The following is a 13,559-nucleotide window of genomic DNA, read 5'->3' as shown; positions in this document are numbered from 1 at the left end:
AGATCGCTAGAAAGAGAAGAGGCAGTGAAAATAAAACAGTCTCTCAGGGTTGTTCCAAGAATAAAATGCAAAAGGGTTATATGCTGAGCTCTCAATTGATGCTTTCTCTTAATATTGTTATTGCTGGGAAAACTGTGACCTGTGTGGAGTAGAATTGTTTGGCCACAACAAACACAGTGTATGTGCTGACTGCAGCACCTGCCCACCCCAGCAAGGATGCACTCGAGGAGGAGTTTGGTTGCAGTCACCTGCCGTATGACTATAAATTTACTAGCCAATTTTAAATATGCACATTCATTAATAATCATGATCACCCCATCAGATACAGAATCACATTTACATTTCACATAGGATAAAAGCCATAAAGAAGCCACACACATTACCAAAAACTGCAGGGCTAAAATAAAACGATCTGGAATTCCACACTGAAGCTGGCTTCTAAGCATACACTACATTGTTCAACTGCAGTGTGCTTCACAGACACTGCCTGCAGGAAATGAAAAGGATCTTAGAAAAGTAAAGCAGGGTAAACAGAAAGCACAAACTAAAATAGAAGAATAAATGTATATAAATAGCTCATTCCAACAAAAAGAAAGGGCAAAGTACTCCAGTTGAGATTGTAGGATTATGGGATTAAATTCTGCAGTTCTAAAATTCTATGCTTATTTATAAATACAAATAGAAAACACAAGGAAACAGAAAATGAAGTGAAAGGATTTAATAGTATGCGTCAGGGAGTAGTTTATGCAAACTCCCTCAGTGAACAGAACCCAGACCTATAAGAAAGGACAACTTTATAGAGACAAAAGTACTACTGGGCATGGTGGAGCATACCTGCAGTCCTAGCCTCTGGGAGGCAGAGGGAAGAGGATAGCAATTCAAGCCCAGCCTTGGAAACAGCAATTTAGTGAGATTCTGTCTCAAATTAGATAGTAAGGAAAGGCTGGGTGTGTAGCTCAATTCAAAGGCCTAGGTTCAGTCCTCTTCCTCTCCAAATCAATCAATCAATTAATCAATCTTAATTCTCCAGAAAAAAATAATTTTAATTCTAAACTTGAATGCACTTATTAAAATATAGTAAAAACTCATAAAACTAACAAAACTGTAAAAGAAAATGATAAATCTTATAGTACATGAGAGAATTTTGCATCTCATTCTAAAACAGAAAAAGATTTTTTTAAAAGATAAAACAATGAACAAGTTTTTAAAAAGAACACCTATAGTGGACCGGGTATTTAGCTCAGTGGTTTCGCTGCCTACTGCAAAAAGGACCTGAGTTCGATCCCTGGTACCAAAAAATTTAAAAAAAAAAGAACACCTACAGAAACTGGATCTTTATTGACATGAAGATTTTTTTAAGTTTATTTTTAAAAATTGACATAAAAATTGGAATATTATATAAAACATGATATTTTGAAATATGCCTACCCTGTGGAATGGCTGAATCCAACTATTTACCATATGTATAACTTCATATAATTTTATGTGAACACTTAAAATCTAATCTTATCAATTTTCAAGAAGACAATAAATTTTATTAATAGTACTCTCTTGAACTTATTCCCTCAAATTGGAAAAGTGTGCTCTTTGACCAGCATCTTTCCAATGCCTACTGCCCCAATCCCAAGTAACCACCCCTCTACTTTTGATGTAAGGACAACTACTTTAGATTCCATGTGTAAGCCATATCATGCTATATTTTTCCTTCTATGTCTGATTTATTTCCCTTAGCAAAATGTCCTCCAGATCTATCATGTAGTGGTAAATGGCAGAATCTTCATTTTTAAGTATAAATATTTCAAGTGTGTGTGTGTGTGTGTGTGTGTGTATAATAGTTTCTTTATCTATCTGTCCACTGATACACATTTTGCTTGCTTCTTTATTTAGGGTATTCAGTATAATGCTGCAATGGGACATGGGAGGGCAGATACCTTTCGACATACTGATTTCAGCTCCTTCATATCTAGTGGGATTACTGGATATGGTAATTCTTTTTTAATATTTTAAGTAACCTCCATATTGTCCCATAATAGGAGTGCAAACTTGCATTTCTACAAACTGTGCACGATAATTCTGTTTTCCCACAAACTAAAACTTAATGTCTTCCTCTTTCAGATAGTATCCATTCTAACAGATGTAAGGCAATATTTCATTGTGATTTCAATTTGTATTTCTCTGATTTTAGTGATTTCTGAGCATTATCTTAGTCTGTGTTGCTACTAGAGAATACCTCATATTGAGTGACTTATGAACGACAGAAATGTATTTCCCACAGTTCTGGAGTCTGAGACATCCAAAATCACCGTGCCTTTATGTTCTATTTGCTTCCTTGCTCCACATGTTTCAGGATCTTCTCATTGTATTTGTTGTTTAGCAATTTGATTATGATACAATGTGCTAGCTTTTCATATTGTGACCAAAATAAATACAAATATTGCTTCAATGAGAAAAGATTTATTTTGGCTCATGCCTTCAGAAGTTTCAGTCCATTGTTGGCTGACTCCAAGGCAGAAACGTGGTGGAAAGTAAGGCAGAACAAAGGTACTCACTTCATGGCAGCCAGGAAGAAGAAAGCCACAGAAAAACCAGAGAGTCAGGAACCAAGGACAAAATATGGTCCAAAAGATCATATCTATCCCCCTTGCTCACCCAGACACACCCAGGCTGTGCTTTATTAATCTCCTGAGCATTTCAAATCAATCAAGTTGATATTAAAGGTTAACTTTCAAATATGAGTTAGTGTAGTTTTGTTTGGCTTGAATTTGATTTTTCTGTACTTGGATATTAAAATTTACTCCAAATCTGGAAACCTTTCTGCTATTATTTCTTTAAATAAGTTTTCTTTCTATTTATCTTCTTCTCTTTTATTAACTCTTCTAACATGAGCCTTTGCATTTTTGATGCTTTTCAATAACTCTTTTCTTCATTCCTTTTGATTCTTTTCTTTTTTGTCCTCTGGCAATTTGTTTTCAAATAACTTATTTTAAAATTCAGAGATTATTTCTTCTGCTTGATCAGTTCAGGTAATGATGCTTTCTATAGTATTTTTGTTTCATTCTTGTATTTTTCATCTTAGAGCTTGTTTGATATATGTGCTGCAGACCAGTCTGGATGCTAGAATCACAGTTACTAGCCTCTTACCTAGAAAGCACTGGGCTAGCCTGAACCCTTGGATTATAGGAATCTTTCTGGAGCCTCTGTCTACTGGTATGGCCTGGAGTGTGCAGATGTTGGCCTAAATCCAAGAAGCCCTGGGTTCTGGGGTTTAATGTGCCAGCCTGTGACCTGGGTATAAAGAGATAGTCCTTTTGAGTTCTTATACATGAAGGCCTGTTAAGTTTGGGGTTTACTGGGACAGCCTGGATCTAGGTTTCTTGGACCATAAGGCTTCAGTGTCTAGCTTGGAGTATTGGGCAGAAGGTAATGGCCTGCCATTAGACATGCCTGGAGCCTTGATTTGTGGGTACTATGCATTGTTTCAGGCCAGGAATTCTGATTTGATACATAGCAGACTCAAAGTCTCAGGTTGCAGAGGATGGCCTGCATGACACTGGATGGGCTTGGCTCTTATATCTGCAGTGGTTGGCCGGTAGTGTAGCAGTAAGCATGCTAGCTTAATGACAAAGGCTACAGAAGCTACCCTACTCCTGACATGGAGCATAGGCTTGTGGCTGTGATGATCAGGCCAGTGCTGGAGGAGGCCTAGAGACTAAGTTCATTGGGCAAGTCTGCACCAGGTGCTACTGGTTCCTTCTAGGTCTCAGGGCATCCTTGCTGACTCAGTCCATAAATACAAGTATGGAGTCCTGGGAAACAGTGCCTGGCTTGGTGATAGACAGGCCTGGAAGTTGTTTCTTCTCTAGCCAATCTGTAAGCTGGGCTTGGAGCTGCCAGTCTAATGATGAGGGATTTGAGGGCCAGTGTAGCACTAAGGCAGTCTGGAGCCTGAGGCTGCTGAGGTTAGTCTGGCACTGGGACAGCCTGGAGACTCAGTGTGTTGCATAAGGAGAAATTGTATCTTTTAAAACCCATGCAGAGAACTTTAGAAAATTAATCATATAAGTACACCAACCTGTACATAACTGTTCAGAAAACTTCTTCAAGATAAATGCAACATCATAGTCTAGCAACATGTGCACAAGTCTTCCTGAATCCACAGGCACACATCAACACTCTAAATTACACCAAAAAGTTTACGTGGATATCTTCCCAAGGCTGGGAGGTCCAGCAAAGAAGTGCCAAGCACAAACCAAGCAGTCAAGGAAATTTTGCTAGTGAATTACTGAATGTGACAATAGGCAGTGAGTAGATGAAAGTAGATGAAGGATACAAGTAAAAGTTCTTAATTTGTCAGAATTTTGTTAGTATACTTTTTAATGGCATAGATTTTCATACAATATTATAAGGCTTTGTAACAGTTTGTAACAGAACAAGGTTTAGAATCAGGTGGGGCTAGATTTTAATTTATCTCAATTATGTATATACTAGAGCTTTTGGTCAAGTTGCTCAACTTCTCAAAATCTCTATTTTTATTGGTAAAGTGGAAATATCTTCTGAGGAAGAGTGACTTATGGATTAAAAAGGGATCATCCAATGTATTGTTCATACAACAGGATCTGGCACACAATATTGTGCATAAGTGCCTGTGTGTGTGCTTTGCAAAGAAGGGGATAATTCTGGGAATGGAAAGGTAAAATTTCTGATCAGTCTAGAGTGGGTGGGAGAGAAGTTGTCTCCAAATAATGAATAGGGAGCCTGGCAGAGGAACTTCCGCAGTCTATTTCAATCCCACCCCTGCTCAAAATGGTTTGCAAAGGTTAATGGCAAGAACATCCATTCGAGGCATACTAAATGGGATAAATAAAGAAGTCACCTTCCAAGGACCATTGTTGTGTGATTTATAGGAAAGAACCTTTTTTTGGACTGCATGGCTCTCAAAATAGCTCTTTTCTGTAAAAAGTCATTCTTTACACCTGTTTTACTTTTGTACCTGTTTTCCTTTCCCTGGCTCACTTCTCAACAAGAGAAGCGAAGTTTCTTTGCTAACTTTGTTCCTGCAAAGCAAAAGCTTGCTTTGGAAATAGTGTCTACAGCAAGTGAGTATCAGAGGAAACCTGGCCCAGGTGTGAGGAGGAACATCATTTGAACCCATGGGCATTTCCCCATGCTAACAACTACTTCTTCATTCAGAGGAGATTAAAATGCATGAGCAGACACACACCTACACCATACACTCACACGGGGAGCTATGCACAGAAAGAAAAGCAGAGCAGAAGGAATTATGCCTTCTTCACTTGTTCTTGTGTTTCAGGAAAATCTCATTCCAATTTAGCATAATTCATTAATGTTGCAGCATAATGTCATTAAATACTTTAGAACATTTTAGACTGTAATGCTCAGTTGAAAATTAATCTAAATATGAGATCTAAAATTAAACTCATAAAGCACACCTATCTTATCTTTCTCAGACATTGTCAATTTATGTGCTTACATTTATAACACTGCCATTTAAAAAAATTGTTCTTTTCAGTGTATTTTCTAATACAACCACCTAAATACCCTAACAAAGTGTAATAAAAAAAGATCCTAACAAACGGTGGCACAGGAGCTATGGGGTGATTCTGTAGTACCATCTAGAGTCTTGGGAGGTCATAGCAATCGCTCTAGTAAGAAAAAACATTCCTTTTTGCTCCCAGAAATTTAAAGTGTTGAGGGAAAATAAATGTCTCTTTACCCATCATGTGTCATCAATTCAACCTTAATTTGATTAAATCTGTGGAATACCAACAGCCATCAATTTGTAGCATCCTATCATTTTCCAGAACTCCTCCATTTTGCAATCATTAGACCACAAAGATAGAGCTAAAAAGAATTGGGGTACTATGGGGCATTGTTTTGACAATGTGAAATGCAATCCTAGACATCAATTTCTGGTTATATCTTGGGAGAGGGTATTTAAAAACAGTACATTAGATAAAATCTTATTAGAAACACAGACACATTCAACTGACCAGTTGAGCAAACACACCTTACCTTAAACTGAAAATCTGTGTTTTGATTGCAGAGTAAAATGTGCTAAAAAAGAGGAAAGGAAGGGAAGAACCACAAATCTCTATTATTTCGTCTGTGTGCTTCCCCTTTTTCTATAAAATCCATTTCTTTAATTTAAGCAGGGTGGCTGTCCCTGGCAGTTGTCTGCATTTATGAATGTCTCCCTTCTCCAGAGGGTTGCCTAAAGCTATCAGTGGTCTCTGTTTCCTATGAATTAATGCCATTGATAAGCGGTAAAAGGGAGAGATGTTGGCAATATATGATTATGGATTAAATGATGCGATTTCAGGGTCAGTTCTACAGAAGGCACTCATGAAGAATCTGACAAGTGGAGATGAACGCAAGGAAGGCGGCCTTTAGCATGGTCTAACCGCTGCCCGGCCGTCCCAAGGCAATGCTGCCATCTGCTGGCCAGGCGAGGCCCCAGCCCGGAGCCTTGCGCACTACAGTTCTGGTCCCTCTCATTAAGACGACAGTTCCCATTGTAGGTCACAGTTTTCCTTCGGCATCCCCAGACCTGTCAATTAGCCTTCTCTTTGTTTTCTGATTCATTTCCAGCGTTAGAGGCGCCAAAAACTGGCAGCAAGGCGGCGAAAACACATGCCGAGCACAGGTGCTACGTTGAATGTACCTTGGTGCTTTATGTAAACTAATCGGTAAATTTAAACAATATACACATGAACCAGAGCCAGAAATAGGAGAATTGGCGACGCATTGGAAGTAATTATTTGAAATTGTTATTTTGCGATTTGCTTTCTTGGCCCCCAAGCAGGGAATCGATGCGTCCTTTGTGCTGTGGCCGGAGCGAGCCTGATTGCCTTACAGCCCAAGAGCGCTTCGGGCGCTTGTCCTGCGCGCCCCACTGCCCGGCCGCTGCCCGCTTCCTTCCTGTCTCGGGGCTGAAAATAAATTTGGGATAGTACTTCCGTGCCCCCACCCCATGACTCAGTATTTGATTTCTCACCTGAGCCTCCTGCCTCTAGGTCGAGATGAGATTTTCGTCACACATTAAGCTAATTTGGATTGGAAACGAGGACAAGGCCGGGAGTCGACTCTGAAACGAGATACCTGCAAGGGGAGTGCGCGGTGAGGAAGAGAAATTAATTAGCGCTGCCGTAAGCAATGCCCCAGAGACGGAGGACCGCAGCCAGCGGTGGGCTCTGAGAGCCCTGACTGCCCCCGGGGTGTGTCGCGGGATGTCGCTGCGTGAGGCGTGGGAACAGCGCAGCTGCAAAGAACGCTCCCCGCGGATCCCTGGAAGCCCGCGGAGTAATTAGAACGCGAAGGCTGCAGTTTCCACCGCTTCCAAACCGCTTGCTTTCACAGCCCGGTGAGGACCAAGGAGGAAACCGCTGGAGTCTTTCCATGGAAGCCACGGATGTTTTAATATTACAGTGGCATCCAATGGGGTGGGCTGGGAACCAATCGTAGGGGTCTCCCAGAGAGGACACTGTTTCCCTGTGAAAACAGAAGAGAGCAAGATGGGCTCCTCTGGAAACTAATGTTTTGAAAGTATAAATCTCTAAAGTATAAATCATTCTCATTTCCAGTTTTTAATGAACATCTTCAATTATATACTTACTGTGCTCATTTATATTGTGCCATTATTCTGGTAATTCCCTAAAATTGTTGGTCAGTGAATATATATATATATTAGAGCTGAATAAATATGTTTTTCTTGTCACCAAAATGCAAGATTATAATACACATGATATAGTATCATATTATAAAGTAAAATCAGAACACCCTCAAAGATTTTCAAAATTAGTGGCATAAAAATGTTGAGATCATAAAAAAGAGATCATGTAGACCAGGAATGTTCCTTGGGTAGGGTGGAGCCAACAGGCCTGTGAACCTCAAGGCCCTCTCCCTTAGAGGGAGACAGTACAGGAAGAAAAACAGTCCAGGAAGGAGACCCCATCTGAACACAGCATCCCACAGGAGCTGCTATGCAGATATATAGGGTGTGCTGAGTGCATTGGGCTTTTCTCTCAGTGGAAGAGCTGAAGGGAAACAGGACTCTATGGCAAGGCCACCTTCTCCTGGTAGTAATTCAGCAGTTCTCACAGCCACACATTTATGGAGTCTACACAGTGACAGGATGTAGCTTTACCAGCTACCTGCCATTCACTTACCTGTACAGATACCTGTTAATTGTCCACTCCTGCCTGCACTGCCCTCAGTGCTGTTTGGGGTGCAGGGAGCATCAGAAGTCCACCTCACTTTCCAGAATATACTGTATGAGGATCAGTTTTATGTTTTTAAGTCCCTTAGGTACCTGCTGAATCCATATAGCAGGGGAAAAAAATCAAATAAATCCCTGTGGTCTCCCTTCTTCTGGGATCTTTCTGGGCAAAGGCATAAGGGCACTCCAGTGAATTCCCAGCTAACTCCGGCTGCTGTGTGACCTTGGATGAGCCATTTAACCTCTGCACCCCAGTCTCCTTCTCCCCATAGTGCCTTGTTATCAGTGTCCACAGTGTTCAGCTATAAAGATTAGCTGAGCTGGTCCATGCAAAGCACTTAAGAACATTGCAGTTGATCAAAGTTATAGCTGTTATTTATTTAACTACATTTGTTGAGCATCTGCACCTACCAAGTACAAGGCAATAAATATCACTTTTAATCTGAACAACTCAATGTGATTGGTGTGAATGTCTTTATTTTGCCAGTAAGGAATCTGTGTCTTACAGAAGTTGAAATGCTCTAAGGTCACACAGGCTGAGTAACAGTCTGCTTGTATACAGTGGACTCAGAATCCAGCAGCGCTTTGCTTTGTCACAGTCCCTTCCCTTGTTGTGCTATCTTAGAGAAAATGACTGCACCAAAAGCATTTAAATTCAATATTTTGAGAGGTAGGATGTGGAAACATTATTTCCCAGTTGAGGAGAGAAGACATTGCTGCTACATTTTGCAAGATGTGGAGATGTGGGCAGTTCCAGGCAGAGGGAAGGATGTGAGGCAGTCTCTGGAGTGGGAGAACAGGGGAGTCCTGGAAAGAGAAAGGTTATGTCAATATCACTGACTAGTTTAAAGGGTGCATAAAGGTAAGTGAGAAAAAGAGTTGTACAAGCTGTTTGAGAGCAGATTTGGAAATATTTGTGTGCCAGTTTAGGTTAGGATTTTAGTCTCTCAAACAGTGGGGGGGGGTGTGTGTGTGCGGGTGTGTCTACACACCCGCACACACTAGTAAAGCAGTACTCAGCAGTATCTTGTGGAAACAGTGCATAGAATTTATTGCAGGAAAATGAGTTGACCAGTTAGCAGAATATCACGGTGGTAAAAAGGTCTTGATTTGTGCTATTGGAGGAGGAAAGAACTGATCCACAGTGAATTCTCTTTCTTCCAGACCATTCAAACTTCCTTGGAACATTCCCCAATCCTGGGGGCCTGCATACAGTCACTTCCTTAACAGCAATATGAATTGAAGACTACATCCTTTACATTTCCTCAGCAATGAGGGCAACAGTGCAGGATGGATGTAGCACAATGACCAGCATATGAGGTTTCAGATGTACACATGCCTAGGATTCCCAGCACAGCCTTGCCAACCACAAACCATGTGACATGGAGAAAGCTAGGAAACCACTCTGAGACCCCTGTCCTCATGGGGAAAGGAAAATAATAAATCTGCAACCTGCCAGGGGAATGTGGGATCCAGAGAGAACAATGCAGATAAACACCCCTCAGGGGCCTCTCCCCACATTTCCTCTGTTCACTGGCTCCTGGCAGCAGCAGTGACACCCCTAGCATGCTCACCACCAGAGGAGGTGTTGTGCTTCATCTGCTGGAACCAGAAAACCCATGGGAAAAGCTACAGGAGCTGCAGCAGAATGCCAGAAAAGACAGTCATCTCCTTGCACACTCTGAACCATGGCTGCTGAGACATCCGGGAACTTGCTACTCACTGCATTCTATTCCCTTCATTTATTCTCAGCCTGTGCTTCACTTTTCTCTCTGGAAGTGAAAGCTACAATGTGCACCATTCTGCCTGATGTATGGGGGACACTAATAAGCATTAAAGTAGTAACACTAAAAATATACCACAAACAAATCTCCAGGTATATTGCATGAGTCTCCAGCTGTTCATGTTTGAACAGAAATATTAAGGAAGCAGATGGCCCTTATAAAACAGAGGTTTCCAAACTAAAAGACTAATCATTTTTTCTGTAGTATTTTCATAGTTATTTTATCAAAATTATGAAGTGTGAAATTGTATAAAGAGGAAAATGACAATTGATAGTATCCTAATTCCAGCCATAGCATTGTTAAAATTTCAAGGATTTTTATTTCAGTTTTTCCATGAATATGTTGCATGTACATTCATATTCATGTTTAAGACAATGACATTATGTGCACTGTTTTTTCAGTTAACACTGTATCATTGAAATTTGCTATATTATTCATATATAGTGGTATCTTGGTACTTCTCGTTAATTAGTTCCAGGGGCCACAGCAACTACCAAAAAAATTGTTTGGGCTGGGGCGGGTAGCAAGTCACAAAGCAATCCACACAGACAAATTCTAGTTGTGCTTTGTGTACCAAACAAATGATGAGTAGTGGGCCAAAATTTTCACATCAAAATGAGTCAAGTACCAAATTTGATGAGTTTCAATGCAATCAAGTATCAAAGTCTGTCTGTATACGTCATAGATGTGTGTGTGTGTGTGTGTGTACATATCCTCTAATAGCTGGATCTAAAATTCTTCCTAATTTTCTTGTTATAAAGATATAATGAGTGCAATTTCACATCATTGTTGGTCCACATTTGTATTCCTTTACTCTAGATTCCCAGCAGTACAAATATTGACAAAAATATCTAAATAATTTTGATACATATAGCCAAAATGCTTTTAGGGAAGAATTGGAGCCCTCATAAACAGTATATAAAGTTAGCTTACTGTATGTTTACTAACTTTTCTTACATTTTTAATCTTTGCAAATTTGATTTAAAAATCCTTTTGGGGGAAAGAGGCTATTGAGTTGGGGTTTCCTACTCTCATGGATGAGGAATAACTGAGAGTTGAGAGTTTGACTGCACAGCCTGGAAGAATGTTCTGGGCCCCAAATCCTGACCTTACAGTTACCAGGAGACAGAAGAGAGGGAAGCCCACAAAGATCCTGGGCTCAGTGTGTACTTTAATCTCTTGAAAGCTCAATAAAATGTGACAGAAAATGTCAAGGACTGAAAAAACAATAAAAAGGATGGTGACCATGATAGTCACATCTGTAATGTTAGCATGAGCTGGCTCATGCAGTCTCCAGGAGGCCCTTGTACCTGCCTCGCTCAGTGTATCATACCTGCTCAGTGCCGAGTGTCAGTATGGAAAGAGGAGGGGCTGAGGTGCAAGAGTTCATCTAGCTCACAAGTGCTGGATGCAGAATTTGCTTCCAAGTGTGTCTGAATCCAGACATTGTGCTCTGATCCACCAAGCCAGCCACTTCTCTGAGTCAGATGATGACTTATAAAAATGCTGGATTGCAAGAGAATTGGGCTCTAGGCCTGCTTTATTCAAATTAGTATATTTAATATATTTATTGATTTAAGGCTCTTATCGCAGGTGATACATACTGTGTATTTATGTATATATACATGTGTGAGTAATATATAAATGAATATATATGATTGCAGGTATAAACATCAAAATATGAGTATGAATATATAAATGCAAGTTTGCTGATATAAAAATATAAATATGATGTATTTTAATTCATAAATTTAGACATGTCATTGAAAATTAAAAAGCTGTTATGGTTTAGATATGATAAGCTCCCAAAAAGCTGCACTGTGCCACAGGCTTGGTTGCTGATGTCCTTTTGAGAAGTGATTGGATCATGAGGCCTCTAAATTCATCAGTGTAATAATCCACTAGTGAATTCATAGTTGAATGGTATCATTGGGGTATTTAGGCTGTGGGTCTAGTTGAAGGGGGTGGGTCATGGGAACTTGCCCTTGGGAACTATATTTAGTTCAAAGCCCCTGCCTCTCTGGCTCGTACCCTTTCTTCTTCCGGCTACCATGAGATGAGCTGGGAAAGTATAAAGCAGCCTGGGATATAATCTTGTATGTGGCATTTTTCTTCTCTCTCTATCCCTTGCCTCCACTTCAGTATGACTCCAGCATAGTACTGGTGGATTATGGCTGGAGAACTGCAAGCTCGAACCTTCTGTGGGAGTCTCCCAGGACACTCACAGACAACAGGAGAGACCAGGGAAGATACTACATGAAGTAATAACAGCTAAGAACTTTGGAAAATTGATGGTAGACACCAATCAACTGATCCCAGAAGCTCATAGAACACCAAAATAGCATGAATACCAAAAATCTACACCTAGACATATATTCACACTGCACAAAATTAAGACAAAGAGAAGGAGGCTGGGCATGGTGGTGCACCCTTATAATCCCAGCACTTGGGAGGCTGAGGCAGGAGGATCGCCTGAGTTAAGACCCGTAGAGAGACAAGGCAAAAGGCATTGAAATAAGTTGAGCAAAATATTCAGTGTTGCAAGATAAACACCAGCTACCTAGAATTTTGTATCCAGTTAAAACCTAATCCAAAAATGGAGGAAAAATAAAGACTGCCAGAGAAAAACAAAATTTGAAGAAACATGTGAGCTGTATGGCAAGTTTTTCAGAGAGGCAAATGACAAAGGTAATAAAACCAAGCACTAGGTTTTTGTTTGGGACAATAATTCAATATGATTATTTTATCAAGTAACCAAAGTCAGTGACCCACAATCAGGAACTATCATTTCATAGAAATAAAATTGCTAATTATTTTAAAGCCAAATGGTAACATAAATATCACTACCTGAAAATGTAACAGTGTCATTTTGTTATACATAAGTCCCCAACAGACCTGAGGTCACAGAGGAAAGATAATATGTGATCAAGAAGCAGGTCTATATTTTCCTAGAGTTAAGCCATGGGAAAGGGGGAATAAAAGATTCAATCCCATAAGCCAAGAAAGAATACTGGGGACACTTGCTGCATATGCTGGTGCCAGAAAGGATACATGTAAGGGAACACCTCTCTTTGAAGTGAGCAAAACAGGAGCCCCTTTCTAAAGTGCTTGATGGGGCAGGCTCTTCTTAAAATTCTTTAGGCCCTCAGAGTTTTTAGATAAAATTCATATTACTATCCATAGAGTTGTAATTATCAGTCTCTCATACCACTCTATTAATTGATCTACAACTCTTTCCTGGGAAGCATTACAACAGTGGAGAAAATAATTCATTTCCATTGCCTGACTTTTGGAGAGTTTGCACATCACGTGGGATGACAGAGGTGCTGGGGCCTTTATACCGTATTTTCCTTTAAGCTGCCCAAATTCTATTTTATATAGGTTAGAATGAAAATTAAATTTGTCAAGCTGTGTCTCATGCAATCAAAGTCAGTGAAACCATTTTGTACTGCTGCACTCTCTTTAAGCATACAGTGATCCAAGGACAAATTGCCCGGATTATCTGGGACTCTCTCACTTTGAACACACTCTGCAAGGAT

At 40.2% G+C, this 13,559-nt stretch overlaps 1 long non-coding RNA gene across 1 annotated transcript in view; it reads right to left on the bottom strand.

Annotated features, from left to right (window-relative positions):
• The window catches only part of LOC110344356 (uncharacterized), an 85,342-nt gene extending 77,891 nt beyond the window's left edge, over positions 1-7,451 (bottom strand). Inside the window, exons 1-2 of the long non-coding RNA XR_015444061.1 lie at positions 7,016-7,451; positions 6,034-6,075 (exon numbers count right to left, since the gene is read on the bottom strand). This is a non-coding gene — a long non-coding RNA (uncharacterized LOC110344356). The remainder of the gene's footprint in view (positions 1-6,033; positions 6,076-7,015) is intronic.
• Positions 7,452-13,559: the final 6,108 nt, after the last annotated feature.

This window comes from Heterocephalus glaber, unplaced genomic scaffold (assembly GCF_053883595.1).
Source record: "Heterocephalus glaber isolate CG9 unplaced genomic scaffold, H.glaber_assembly_v1.0 deba00001593, whole genome shotgun sequence".
Classification (NCBI taxonomy): Eukaryota; Metazoa; Chordata; class Mammalia; order Rodentia; family Bathyergidae; genus Heterocephalus; species Heterocephalus glaber.
The sequence above is the reverse complement of the archived record's forward strand: the minus strand, read 5'-3'. Positions and strand labels throughout refer to the sequence as shown.